This window comes from Suncus etruscus, chromosome 12 (assembly GCF_024139225.1).
Source record: "Suncus etruscus isolate mSunEtr1 chromosome 12, mSunEtr1.pri.cur, whole genome shotgun sequence".
Lineage (NCBI taxonomy): Eukaryota > Metazoa > Chordata > Mammalia > Eulipotyphla > Soricidae > Suncus > Suncus etruscus.
Window position 1 is genome coordinate 23,100,777 of NC_064859.1, and position 14,569 is coordinate 23,115,345.

The window sequence follows — 14,569 nt, forward strand, 5'->3', positions numbered from 1 at the left end:
TTCTTGCTGCCAGTATTGTAAATATACCAATATGGTAAATTCTTATTCTTCTTGATGTGTGCCAATAATTGTGATATGAGATTATATCTCATTGTTTTGATTTGCATTTCTCTGATGATAAATGGAGATGAAGCATTTTTTCCTTCTTTGAGGAAGTTCCTATTAAGCTCTTTTACTCATTTTACTTTTTCTTGTTTAATTCTACCAGTGCTTTATTTATCGTATTAGTCCCTTGTCAGATGGGCAGTGAGTGAACAGTTTCTCCCAATCTATGAGAAGTCACCATTGGTTCATCTTGGTCATCATTTCCTTTGATAAGTTACAGAAGCTTCTTAGTTTAATGTAGTCCTATTTGCTTATCTTTGTTCTACTTGCTTGGTCAAAGGTATTTTATCCTTGGGACTGGAGTGATAGATAGCACAGTGAGGAAATTTGATGCCTCCCATCTTCTTCCCAAGCAAAGCTTTAGCTATTTGTAGAGGTTTTTTGTTACACATGCATTACAGAAGTGTTTGATTTATTTTTTGATATGTCACAGGAATCCTTATAGAGATTAAACTATTTTTATAATGCTTTAGGAAGTATTGCTGTTTTAATTATTTCTTTGTATAGATATTTCACCTCTTTAGTTAAAATGATTCCAAGGTATCTGATTTTCTGATGCCCAATTGTGAATAGATTTTTTCTTTTTTATTATTTGTATATAGAAAAGTCATATATTTTTGTGTATGAATTTTGTAGCCTGCCATTTTATTATACAAGTCTGATGTTTCTAGAAACATTTTTTGTAGAGTCTTTAGGATTTCTAAATATAACACTGACATGCTGCAATAATGAACGTTTGACTTTTTCCCTTTCATATGTGGAAAGGAAGTACTCTTGATATATTTTTCTTGTCTAATTTCTATCACAAGTACTTCCAATACTATATTAAATAGAAGTGGTGAGAGTGGACAACTTTGTCTTATGCCAGATTATGAGGAAAGATCTTCAAGGAAACATATCTTGAATATGTTTGTTGTGAGTTTGTGGTAAATGGGTTTTACCATATTGAAGAAAGTTTCTTCAGTTCCCATCTTGTTGAGAGTTTTTAACATGAATGGGTGGGTACCAGGCCTTATCACATGCTTTCTCTGCATCCATTGATATGAACATATAATTTTTGTTTTTCTTATTATTTATATGGTGTAATATATTTATTGTACATATTAAACCATTCTTGCATCTTTTATTTAGTCATGGTACATGATCTGTTTGATGAATTGTTGGCTTCTATTTGATAGTATTTTGTTGAGGATCTTTGTATATGTGTTCATCAAGGATATTGACCTGTAATCCTCTTTGTTTGGTGGTGTGGTGTCTCTGTCTGCTTTTTGGTATCAGGGTGATGTTAATTTCATAGAAACTGCTTGGGAGTGATGTTTTTTCAATTTCCTGGAAGAGCCTGAAAAGAATTGGGAATAGGTCCTCTTTAATTGTCTGAAGAAATTCACTAGTGAATCCATTTGGTTCTGGGCTTTTGTTTTTGGGAAGACTTTTGATTACCATTTCAATTTTCTTGATAATAATCTGTTCAGGTATTCCATAACACCTTGGTTCAACCTTGGGAGATTATTAGGAGTCCAAAATTTATCAATTTCTTCTAGGTTCTCTCATTTTGTGGCTTTGAGATTCTCAAAATAACTCTTGATCTATTCCTTAAGATATTCTGTAATGATTGAGTTGTGACATTCCCCTTTTTATTTCCTGAATTGATTATTAGGTTCTCTTTCTCTTTCTTTGTGAGTCTTGTTAATAGCTATATTGATCTTATTTATTTATTCAAAGAACATTTTTTTTGACTTTTTGGACTTTCAATGTTTGTTCATTTTGGCTGTCTTAGTTTTATTATTACCATCCTACCTGCCTGGTTTTTGGCTCTTTTTTTGGTCATTTTCATTCTTTTTAAGCTATGCTTTTTTTATTTAATATAGGTTCCTGATGAATGCATTGCAAAGCTATAAATTTTTCTCTTAACATTGCTTTTACTGTGTTTCATAAATTCTTATCATTTGTTTCCTAATTTTTATTTATTTACAGGAATCTTTTGATTTCCTCTCTGACCCACTGGTTGTTGAGTAATGATCTGTTTAATTCACAAGTTTTAAAGTTATTTCTTTGTTTCTGTTTGTAATTCACTTCTATTTTCAATGCATCGTAATTTGAGAAGATAGTTGATATGATTTAAATCTTCTTAATTTTATGCAGGTATGCTTTGTTGCCCAGCATATGTGGTCTATTTTGGAGAATGCCCCATGTGCATTGGAGAAGAATGTGTATTAGGCTTTGGGGGGGGATAAAAAGCCATAATATATGTATATATACTAACCTCCTCTCTTCTATTTATTCCTTAAGCCAGTATGTCTCCTTGGTGAATTTTAGCCTGGTTCATTTATCCAGAGGTAACAGAGAGGTGTTGATGTCTCCCAACTACTATCTGGGAGTATTCTGTCTGGCTGTTGATGTCTTTCTTCAAGTCTATTTTAGCAGTTATTTTAAGTATTTTGTTGGCCCCTCACTGGGTACATATGTGTTTAGGAGTGTGATTTCTTCCTGTTGTACATATCCCTTGATTATTAAGAAATAACCCTCTCTGTCTCTTATAACCTTTTTGAGCATGAATTCTATGTAGTCTGATATTATTATGGCCATCCCAGCCTTTTGAAGGAAGTTGTTTGCCTTCCAATCTTGGACTTTGAGTCTGTATTTGCTCTTACTACTGAAATATGTTTCTTGCAGACAACAGAATGTTATGATTCAATTTTCTGATTCATTTTGCTACTCTGTGTCTCTTAATTGGTGTGTGTAGTCCATTGTTATTGATAGAAATTATTGTCTTGGAATATTGTGCCATCTTTCTGTAGAAGTTTGATGTTTTGGCAGGGTAGGTTGTCTTGCCTTGGAGTACCCCTTTAGTTCTTCTCTTAAGGTTGGTTTTGAGTCTGTACAGTTCCTAGGTTATTGTTTATTCATGAATCTGTGTATCCTTCCTTCAAACCTGTATGAAAGTCTGGCTATGAAATTTTCTTGGTGAAGCATTCATTTCATTGAGTTTTTTCATAATGTCCCACCACTGCCATCTGGCCTGGAGGGTTGCTTTTGATAAATCTGCTATAAATCTTAAAGATGCTCCTTTTTATGTAATTTTCTCTTCGATCTTGTTACTTTCAGTATTCTATCTCTATCTGTGGTTTTCATCATTGTGATTAGGATGAGTCTTGATTTTTTTTATTTGGGTATATTTTAGCTGATACTCATTGGCATCCAGGATATGGGTGCAGGAACTCTTTAACTCTGGGAATTTTTTTTAGCAGTGATGCCTTCAACTATTATTTACTTCATAAAGGTTTTCATTCTGGCTCTCTAGGACCCCAGGCGATTCTTATGTTGTTTCCATTGAATTTATCACACAGTCCTTTGTCATCTGTTTGTTTATTTTGAGGATCTTTCTATCTTCTCTTCATTTATTTTAAAACTACTTTTCAATCTTTTTTGTTCTTCAAAAGTTTTCTCCACTTCATCTTTGAGCTCACTGATTTGGTCCTCAGTTGCTCTTCTTCTGATGGTGAAGCTCTCCAAGGTATTTTTCATTTCACTTAGCAAGTTTTTCACTTCTGACATTTTTGTTTACTTTACTAGTTTTTTCTCTCATGTCCCTTTATGTTTTTTGTTTGTTTGTTTGTTTGTTTGTTTTTGGGTCACACCCGGCAGCCCTCAGGGGTTACTCCTGGCTCTAAGCTTAGAAATCGTCTCTGGCAGGCACAGGGGACCATATGGGATGCCAGGATTTTAACCACCGTCCTTCTGCATGAAAGGCAAATGCCTTACCTTCACGCTATCTCTCCGGCCCCATACCTTTATGTTTTATTGGCAGTATATTCCATTGTTTCTTTGAGCTCACTGAATATCCTAAGTATATAGGTTGTATAGAGTATTAGCATTATTTGGGTCTGTAGGACTGTAGTCTTCACCCACAAGGTATGCTGAGGTTATTGTGCTGTTTTACATTGATTTCTTTTGTAGTCTGAAGGTATTTCATTCCTATGTCACTGTCTGTCTTCCCCACTGTCAGGGAGATCTTGGGAATTTATGTATTTGAGAGATTACATGTTGGCTGCCAGCTCTGGAGGCTGCACACCTGGTTGTAGCCTCACCTGGGTCTGCATTTACTTATTTTTTTTAATAACTTTATTAAAGCACCGTGATTACAAACATGTTTGTAGTTGAGTTTTGGTTATATAAAAGAACACCTCTATTCACCAGTGCAACCTTCCCACCACTAATGCCCCATCTCTCACCTCACCCACCCTTGCCTGTATTCAAGATAGGGCAAGATTCTCTCACTTATGACCTTGTCATGATAGATGTTTGTGCAGTTATTTCTCTATTTGTACTCAGCACTCTGTGGTAAATTTCATATCATGGGCTGGAACTTCCAGGCCTCATTTCTGGATATGGCTCTGGTGACTTCCAAAACACTGTCTACCTTGAGGAATACTGAGAGTGGCTTGGGACACCCCCCCCCCCAATTTACCGTTGGGTATTCCCTTTTACATAAATATATAAATAAACAAACAAACAAATTACTTTTGGGTAGTCCCTTTTACATAAATAAATATGATGGATATATAAATATGATGGATACGAAAATGATGGTAGGAATAGGTGAATGTTGTTGCCCTTCTGCCATCTTAGTAGCTCTATTTCCACATCTCAGGCGTTCTTATTGTTCATCCATCTTCCCACGTGAGGTATAAACTTCCTAACTGACATCCCTAGGTTCTTTTTAAAACAGAAGCAGACTCCTGTTCCTTTCAGCAGGATCTTGGCCCTCTCCTTGACTGACCTCCACCATCTCAGCAGGCCATTTACCACATCTCAAAATTTTTGCTAGCTTCTTCAAGTGGTTGTTTATATCTTGAACCTCGAAGTTGCATTTCCTCTACTCTTATGTAGCCAAATGAGAGCTCTACTCATCATACTTTACACTGCTCACACTTATACCACCAGATGAATACTGGCAGTAAAGGGAAAGAGACACACTCAGCTTAATTCATCAAAGACTCCCAGAGGAGCTAACTACAAATATTCACTTAGCACAGAAGGAGCACAGCAAATACAGTAGAGAGATATATAGAAATACACCAAGCTCAATGAGTAAAAGTTTGAGCTTTGTAAACCCTCGAGAATAACTTTAGTGACACCATGTTGAGGATGTTTAATGAATTTCAAAAAATGATAGTCTAGGTGATCAAAAAAGCACAAGAAAGTATGAGAGAGAACGAGAAAATTACAATCATATGTAACATAAATGAAGAGTATAGTCCGCAGTATTAAAAACTATGAGCAGCCAAATAATAACAAATAAGAGGGAAAAAAATCAATGCTTTCCAGGATAAAATGCAGGAAACCTCTATAAAACAGCAGAAGATGAGGATAAGTCTGAAAATGTAAACAGCACAGTAGAGAATTATGGATGAGTTTAAAAGTAACAATATAAAAATTACTGAAGTCCTTGAAAGCAGGAAGGCAAATTTGATAAAGAGCCATTGAAGAAATCATTGATATGAGTTGAGGTTTGCAGGATATCAGATCTAAGAAGCTTGTAAGTGCCCCTATTAAAATAGACCCAAATAGAAAAAACTCTATGACTCATTATGGTTATAATGACAAAAGTCAAAGAGACAGAACATTGAAAACAACAAGGTCCAAAAAAGAATTTACATATGAAGGAAAACCTATAAAATTACAACAGAGCTATCAAATGTAACTCTATGAGCTAGAGAGAATGGTAGGATATAATTTAAAAAAAGAAAAGGAAAGGAAAGGAAAAGAACACACAATGAAATGAAATGAAATGAATACCACACCTAGAAGACTACTGACTGTACTATTGTTTGCGAAAGCTAAGGAATCAAACAAAGCCTTGAAAACAATTTTTCAAAAAGTATTAAAGGAGCTTCTTTATTTATTTTGGGTTTTGTATTCTTTGGAGGCTACACCCAACTGTGCTCAGGAGTTGCTCATGATGATGCTCAGGAAAACATGTGGGACACTGAGAATTGAACTAAGGTCAAGTGTGTGCAAGACAAGCACCCTATTTGCTGTACTGTATCTCCAGCCCTGAAAAGAGCTTTTTTGAAAGACACTCTTTTCAGCACTTTGCCATTGAGTATGGCATTCACTCCTGGCATTGATTAGTTTGACTTCTACTAGGTTGATCTTTGCTAGAATGACCTCTATTCTAGAATGAAAAAAATGTCTGTTTACTTCTACCTATTTAAGGAATTTTTGTTTTTTAAATAATAAATTTACTTTTCATATTTATTAAATATTTTATATTTTTGTGTGTTTTCTCTATAAATATTTTATATAATAATGTACTTATTAGTAAAATGCTTATTTTAAAATAATTAAATATAGTATTTTAACATAAAGTTAATATTCCCTTTTTAGGATAAAGCAGTCATCATTTTATTGATTTTTCCTTTAAAATTTTGACTCTCCTCATGCTAAATTGTATATTTGTAGGATCCCTTGATTTTTATGTAAATTTTAAAATGCTAGAATGGAATTTAATGCTATTTCTCTAAGGATACCCATAACATTATTCAAAGTGGATCAAACACTCCTGAAATTCATTTGGAACAATAAGCATCCACGAATAGCTGAAGAGCCTCTTAGGAAAAAGAAGATGGGAAGTATGATTTTCCCCAACTTTATATTGTACTACAAAGTAATAGTCATTAAAACAGCATGGTATAGGAATACAGACAGATCCTCTGATCAATGGAATAGACTGGAGTATACATAGAATGATTCCCAGACATACAATCAATTAATCTTTGACAAAGCGGCAAAAAAATGCAAAATGGAGCAAGGAAAGCCTTTTCAATCAGTGGTGTTGCGACAACTGGTCAGCCACATACGGAAAAGCAAACTCAGGTCATCTAACACTATGCACAAAGGTCAAATCCAAATGGATTAAAGACCTTGATATCAGATCCAAAACCATAAGATATATAGAAGAACATGTCAATTCTAACATGACCTAACTGACAAAATTCATGTCTAAAAGTATAGTTTAAAGTTTATTCTCTTGGGGCTGGAGTGTTGGTGCAAGCAGTAGGGCATTTGCCTTGCACACGCTAACCTAGGATGGACTGCGTTCGATCCCCTGGTGTCCCATATGGTCCCTCAAGCCAGGAGCAATTTCTGAGTACATAGCCAGGAGTACCCCTGAGTGTCACCAGGTATGGCCCAAAAACAAAAAACAACAACAACAAACTTAAAGTTTACTCTCTTGAATAAACACAAATGGGCTATAATGACACCATGTGCAGGTTGGAAAGAAGTACATATTTTAGTGAACCACAAAACATTTGGAAAACTCTTGCATCTTTGCTGGTAGCTGCAAAATTCAGTGTTTTTAATGTCCAAATATTTTGTGAAAATAATAATATACACCTATAAAATTTATAAACATACACACTGCTATCAAAATTCATGCTTAGGATAGTGATCACTTTTGGAGAGATAAGTGGCATGCAATTATGTACAGGGATGGAATGCTTTGATTGTAATGGAAGTATTTTGTTGCTCTGAATGCAAATAGACTCGTTGATCTTTCTTAAAGCTATGTGAAAGCATACAGTTATATTCTATGTCATAAAGGAAATTTAAAAGTATTTGTCAGTTATATGTCACAAAAGGCTTACTAGTGTTTGCATATATAGAATGTTTGATATTCAATAACAAAATTACATAATCACCCCTCTCAAAATGTAAATTAGACCAAGTATGTAATAGGAAAATTTCAAAAGAAGGATACAATTTCCAATTGTACTCAACCCTCTGTAATCAAAGAAACTCATATTGGAATGAGATGCCTTTCTTTTTTTGATTGGCAAAGATGAAAAGGAATGATAAAATTAGCACTGGTGAGAGTGAACAGACATGCTCTAAAGAAATGAATAAGATTATTTATCCTCTTATAACTAAGAGCATTTTCTCTGAAATAAAATATTTTATAGAACATGTATTATTTAACTCATCAGTCCTAGTTCTAGGAATTAAATTTCTTTTTTTTTTCTTTTCCTTTCCTTTCCTTTCCTTTTCTTTTCTTTTTTTCCTTTTTTTTTTTGTGGGAGGGACACTCCTGACATTGCTCAGGGGTTACTCCTGGCTTTTTGCTCAGGAATTATTCCTGGCAATGCTCAGGGAACTATATGAGATTCCAGGTATTGAACCATGGTTTAAAGCCATGTGCAAAGCAAATGCTCTACCCGTTTTACTTTTGCTCCAGCCCCAAGACTATTCTTAAAAGGTTGTTTATTTGCAAGACAATTTAGAACATCAATAACTGGAGACAGGGGTCAGAGAGATAGCATAACAGTAGGGTGTTTGCCTTGCATTTGGCCAACCCATGAAACGGTGGTTTGATTCCCGGCATCCCATCTGATCCCCCAAGCCTGCCAGGGGCGATTTCTGAGTGCAGAGCAAGAATAATCCCTGATCACAGCCGGATGTGACCCTCCCAAAAAAATAAACCAAAAGAAAAAAAAAGAACTAGTGAATGCACCATCTCCTGATTTAGATGCATCTATCAAAAAAATATTGGGGGCCGGAGTAGTGCCACAGGCAATAGGGAGTTTGCCTTGCACACACTAACCTAGGAGGGACCAGGAGTCTCATATGGTCCCCCAAGCTAGTAATGATTTCTGAGTGCATAGCCAGGAGTAACCCCTGAGCATCACTGGGTGTGGCCCCCAAACCCCCCTCCAAAAAAAAAAACATAAAACAAAACAAAAAAAAAACTGGAGACAGACAGCTTACAAGTTCTAAAATAGAAATTTGGATGAATAAATCATGATATGAAAATATAAACAATGGATCTGTATAAATAATACAATAGGTAAAGCACTTGCCCTGTGCATGGCAGATTTCTCTTCTTTTTTTTTCAATTAATAACTTCTTTATTCTGGAAAAGCAAATGAAAGTCATATTCATATAAACACTGGCATAACAAAGTGTAGAGAAAAGGGGATGGAAGAAGAAAACAAAAGCCTCTACAAATCCGGCTAATACTGTCTCACCAAACAAGACCATAATGCTTTGTCCTATTTCAATCACAATAATAAACCACAAATAAAATCTTCTCTGGAAGATTGTTCCTCTTTGAGACGACAGGGAAAAGAAACTGGAAGTTGGGGTAGGAAGCTTTATTCTTTTGGCAGATCCTCTCAGTAATTATACTGCTGCACTGTTAATAAAAAATACTTCTCTGTAAAGCATTAAAAAATTCCAAGGATGAGGAGGGCACCAAGACCAAACAGTTGTATGATCACTAAGTAGTAATAAAAATGATTAGACGTAAATACCAAACCCATTCCAACTACAACAGATTCAATACCCAATATACAACAAGATAGACACAGAGGGGACCACTTATACTAGCAGCCCGGGGGGTAAGGGAGAGGAATATGGGGTGTATGCATGCTGGGAACAAGGATGGAGGGAGGATAGCTTTGGTGGTGAGAGTTCCCCTGATCCAATGTCAGTATGTACCAAAAATATTGTTGTGAAAGATATGTAATCTACTTTGGTCAAAATAAAAATTATTATTATTATTATTATTAAAAAATGAAAAAAATCCAAGGATGAGATGGATGGCTGAAGTTTCAGCTCAAGTATCTCCAAATACATTGTTGTCCATTCCCTGACTTTTCCATTTGCTATTTCTTGGTTGCTTTCTGGATCAATGCCATTCTCTGTTTGTGAGCTTCTGTAGTGCCAGCTTTTTTGGTAGGGCTGGATTTCTTCAGAGCCAAATCCTGGTATCCACATGTTCCACTGTCGCTCTAGATGGAACAGGACATCTTTACCTCAAGGGCACTGGACTTACGATGCTGACCAAGTTGGCAAGCAGCTGTCACTACACTTTCAATGAAGTCATCAGCAATCTGCAGTAGCATCTCCTCCACATCTTCATCTAAGTGATCATTCGGATCCACTTCTCTTACTAAGTCATGTAATTTCTTCTTGGTCAATAACTGATTGTTTTCAGGGCCGAGTCTCCCTCCTGTCCCAGAAGTATCTGGTATTTTTTCTTTACTACTGTTGTATTATTGGCTCCATGGCCAGGAGAAATTGGAGATATTGATTAGGACTGAGGGGCCAAACTGGTTCATAATCTGTTGAGCTTTGGACTTCAGTTCATAGAACTTATCAAGATCCTGTTTCTTTCTGGAGCTGTGAGGATCAAGGCCAATCAAAAGCAGTCATGTCTATCTCTCCAGGATATGTGGAGACTCTACCCCAGTGAAGCGCTCCTGTCTCAACAGCCGGGCCAACTCGGCAGATCTGTTTTAAATCTCCAGTACCACATACAGTCCCTCAATCATGATCAAGAGTGATCCCTGAACATAGATCCAGGATTAAGCCTTGAGTTTACTTCCAGGTATGGTCCAAAACAAACAAACAAATACCTTTCAAAAGTGTAAGCAATATAAGATGTAATATAGATATGATTATTTTTCTGAAAATGTTTTCAAGATATAGTCCAAAATTCATATTATAACATTTATTTTGTAATGAATCTTATATACATATTCTATAGGCATATGTATTTCTTTAGAAATTATTTAAAAATAAAATACATAAAATGTTAAGTAGAGTTGAATTTCAGGAAGACTTTTAACAGATTTAGTTCATATAGGGCATGTATAAAAGATATAGAACAAGCAGAAGGCAGGGACATTTTCTTCTTTTGAATCTGGAAGACCACATCTTCCTCCTTGTTCATCTTAACACTGGAAAGGAAAATATTCTTGTTAGATGCTATGATTGCCTAAGAAAGCCAAAGCAAGACCATTTGATAGTAGAACAAAAGGACAGTGATTAATTGGAAAAATAGATGTCTTTATTTGTAGATGCTCAACCAACCAACTAGGAAACCAGTGAAGATACTATAAAATATTTACATATATATATAAATATATGACATATACAAAATATATGACATATCTTGCCATAGGCTTAATATAAAAGGGCACTTTCGTAAAATAAACTATGCACACACAATTCCTCAAATGCATATACTCATATATTCCTTATATATTACATATACTTCTTTTCCCATAAATACTCCCTATTACTTAGCCATATTCTGGAAGGAATTTAACTGAGATTCAATAGATAGATGAATGCATTGTTTTATGTGGTGAGAAAGTTTATTAAAGATACTTTGGAAAAACTGACATCAATACACTTTACCACTTTCCATTCCAAACTTCATGGGGTTTTGGGAGTAGTGTAGGACATGTCAAAATCCCTGCTAAATTATCTAAATAATTTTTATGATAATATCAAGACAAAAGAAAAACCTTCAGTCTCTCTACCGAATCCTTTCTTGATCTGGAGGCTAGCTCTAGCCGGCATGGAGTTTGGGGAGACCCCATGTCGAAGGCCTTCTCCCTAATTTGGGTTGCTGAGGGCCTTGATAGGCCCCCAGCCGTCCCTTCTTCTGCCCCCAGCCTCCAGGCCTTCCTTCCCTGGGTGCCAGCCCAGGCGGCCAGACAAGGTGGGTGTTGGGTAGTTCCTCCTGGATGGTGGGTCCTAACTTGGGGTGTGCTGAGATTTGCTCGGTTGCACTAAGGTTGTCACTGGCAATTTCTTACCAGTCTACATGTTCAAAACCGTGCGGGGGCTAGTGCATATATATTGAGTATTCCCTATCCTTAAGTTATGTTTTGCTTATGCAGAATGTCTATTTTGTATTCTGCCCTTTTGCACACCCCTACAAAGTTCAATTTTACTCTTTAACTTTCTCACCCCCCTACCATCAGTAACCAACATTACTCTTTTTAACTTCAGTACCGTAAAATACTAATCACAGACCAAAGCCGTGCATTAGAACTAATAACCCCCAACTATTTCAAAAGACATAAAATGGACACGTATGTCTTGAATATTTTTGTGTTTTTTTTTCTCTGAAAGCTATAAGTCTTGCTAAATATTCTCTTATACAGTGACTATTCTAACAAATTTTTATCTTTTCTTCTCTTTGTGAGCTGTTCAATAAGGAATTTTGGTGAAAGAGTCCCCCAGTTTAATGCTTATGATTGAACCATGTCATGGGAATTGTTGGACTTTTTCTTATGGCCCCCATATGCACCGATAATGTCTCATGGTATTGTTCTTTGTTTGCATAGGCACATTAAAATGGGAAAATACTATACATACAAATAAGATCTTATCTAATAGAGATTGGAACACACAAATCTTTTAGTTCAATGGGACCTTACACTCTGAACATTGACATAATGACCTGGCACATACCTCAAAAGAATGGGCATTCTCCATTCACCCCTGAACCAGGGAAGCCATTCACAATATATCCAAGTTTGTCTATAACATCACCTGGAAGCAATCCTCTACCAGGGAAGACCCTATCGCTGCTCTGACTTCGACCTGCTTAAAAGAGACTTCCCTTAACACTGAGAAGACTTAACAACAACAACAACCTGCTTACATGACAGTGCTCTCTGCATTTCCCTTTAATTGTGAGGTGAAACTAGAGGATGCTCCACATCCTGACTTCAATGTAGGATATGCAGATTCCAGGATCTTTAATACAAAAACATGATGCCAACAACAGAGACTGTGTTAAAAACAAAAGTGTGTTGGCACTACAGACAATGTCTTGGACAAACTAGCTTGCCTGGAGCCTAGAGTTGGTCTTATGCCAGGAAACTTCAGGGGTAGGGTCTCATTGCATTTAGGCCAAGGTTTTTCCTTTCCATGTCCCTCATATTTTGATGGGCCTATGCAAACAATAATTGCCACTCTAACACCGTTTTTACTGTGCTCCTTTGACTCTAATCCTTAAAAAAAAAACACTTAAACTTTTTAGGTTACTTAAACTAATATGCATGTGCATAGAAATGTAAAAAAAAATACTATGCCTTTAATTTTTAAGGAGTTACATAAGTTTTATGGCTTTAGATTGTTTTGTGTGCTGCTAAGAAATATTATAATGTATTACAATCTGGGGACTTGCGGTACAAAGTAATTGTATATGGGTTCTGTTTTATTTATCTTAATGTTCTTTGGCTGAAAGTCCAAAGTTAAGATATCAGCAAGGGGACTTCTGAGAATTCTGTGTATGGGTGATTATCCTTCCACTGTAACTTTACCTTGTCCTCTTTCTTTGCATCTTTGGTCTCATAATTAAAAATAAAAAATTAAAAAAATAAAATAAAAAAGAAAAACCTTCAAATACTAGAATGTATATCAAAAATATAATAATCATAATTTATTTTAGTTTTTGGTTTTGGGGCCACACCCAGTGATGCTCAGTAGTTACTCCTGGCTCTACGCTCAGAAATCGCTCCTGGCTTGAGGAACCATATGGGACGCCGGGAGATTGACGCCTAGATTCCATCCTAGGTTAGCACATGCAAGGCAGACACCCTACCCTTGCACCACTGCTCCATGTTGGCAGTTTTAATGTCTGTTAAGAAAGTCTAGGCTCCAGAGTATGACCCATTGCAGGGGAAGGTGGTGTAAGTAACTGGCTGGCCCCTTCCATACCTCTGTGGGTATAGGATGGGGGAGCCACACCGGCTGAGTCCTCCCAGGCCAGAAACTCCTCCTAAGGTCCATGTCTGGACATCTTTCCTGTGCAGGCTGCAGGGCTGGGTGGGGATCCAGGCAGCGGGGAGCAGAGGAGCAGAGGCTACCAGCTTTTCTTGATGCAGTGAAAGAGGCTTCAGAAACGCATACCAGAAATATGAAACTGGTGGATATAGCAGCCTTCAGCAGGCTGGGGGACAGGTCCTTGAACAAGTCCCACACACCCTCCCCAAGCAGCATTCTGCTGGGTGCAGTCGCTAAGGCCATATACATGCAGACTTGGTCAAAGATGGTAGGGGCATACTTGAACCCTCAGACCTGCAGGCACTTCTTGAAGAGGCCCAAGTGGTACATTGAGGTTATGTTGATGACTCCGACTCCACTGCCACATTTCAAGTTCTTGAGGATCATGTTGGACTCGAGTCTTCTTCAGGTAGGAGCTACTTCTAGGCCTGCTTCAGGGAGTTGTAGAAGAAATGGTAGCCTGCATAGGGGAAAAGGGCCATCAGGTGGAGTGCAGGCTGCAGTAGAATGCCTTTGGTCCTATGCATGGTCACCCCAGCGTCAAGCAACGTTTTATAGAATTTGGGCTCCCCCTGCGCTGCTAGTTGCATGTGCAGCAAGACCACGGGCTGCATGGCCAGGTTGGTCAGACAGGCAGATAGCCCCCCTGTACAGGAAGGACAATGAGGGCTTGCTGACATAGGCCTCAATGCCTCTGTGCACCAGCTCTGTCAGCATCTCAAAGGACATAAATTGCCGCAAGGCCTTGAAGCCAATGGAGAGGCACTGGGCCGGGAGGTGGCCCTTTCAGAACACCGTGGAACCCTCTTGCTTCAAAATCTGCCTTGTAGCTTTCAGGATCCCTTGGTGCTTGGGTACTTGTTGCCGGGGT

The 14,569-nt window shown here is 37.2% G+C and overlaps 1 pseudogene; it reads right to left on the bottom strand.

The window, feature by feature from the left end:
* Nucleotides 1-9,773: 9,773 nt before the first annotated feature.
* LOC126024116 (transcription initiation factor TFIID subunit 12-like) lies at nt 9,774-14,085 on the bottom strand (annotated as a pseudogene).
* Nucleotides 14,086-14,569: the final 484 nt, after the last annotated feature.